This window comes from Elephantulus edwardii, unplaced genomic scaffold (genome assembly GCF_000299155.1).
Source record: "Elephantulus edwardii isolate Elephantulus edwardi_28Jun2011 unplaced genomic scaffold, EleEdw1.0 scaffold00543, whole genome shotgun sequence".
In the NCBI taxonomy this organism is placed as follows: domain Eukaryota; kingdom Metazoa; phylum Chordata; class Mammalia; order Macroscelidea; family Macroscelididae; genus Elephantulus; species Elephantulus edwardii.
In genome coordinates this window covers 262255-262865 of record NW_006400293.1, presented here as the reverse complement: position 1 = coordinate 262865, position 611 = coordinate 262255, and positions in this window count along the sequence as shown.

Below are 611 nucleotides of genomic sequence, written 5' to 3'. Positions count from 1 at the left end.
TGCCTTTGAGCTATGGTTTTGGAGAAGAGCACTGAACATTTCATGGACTGCCAAAAGAATAAACAGATGTGTGTTAGAGAGAGTTCAGACTGAGTGCTCTTTGGAGGTAGTAATGATGAGGCTTTGCCTCACATACTTTAGGCATGTTGCTAGGAGGGGTTATTCCTAGGAGAGGGACATGATGCTGGGAAGAGTAGAGGGTTGAAAAATGAGAGGAGGAGCCTCAACCAGACAGATTAACATGGTGACTGCTCAAGGGATCCTCTGTTTCAGGAAGTGTGAGGATGGAACAGAACAGAACAGGGTCATAGGATTGCTATGAGTCATACTCAACTAACAACGAGTAAAAGACTGTTTTCTGTAATTTTATCTATAATTTGTGAGACTGGATAGCAAGATGTGAAATTAGTATTTTTTATGGAAGAAATATGTTAGAGAGAGAGAATTAAAACATTTTTCAGTTATAAAAAGTGAAAAACAATAGTATGACTAACACTAACGCAGTTAGAAAATGTCATTGTATGTAAAATGGTTTGGAATATCTTATTACATAAATAACAACATATCCATATATTCTTTTTTAAAAATTAATTTTAATGAACATTTACAGA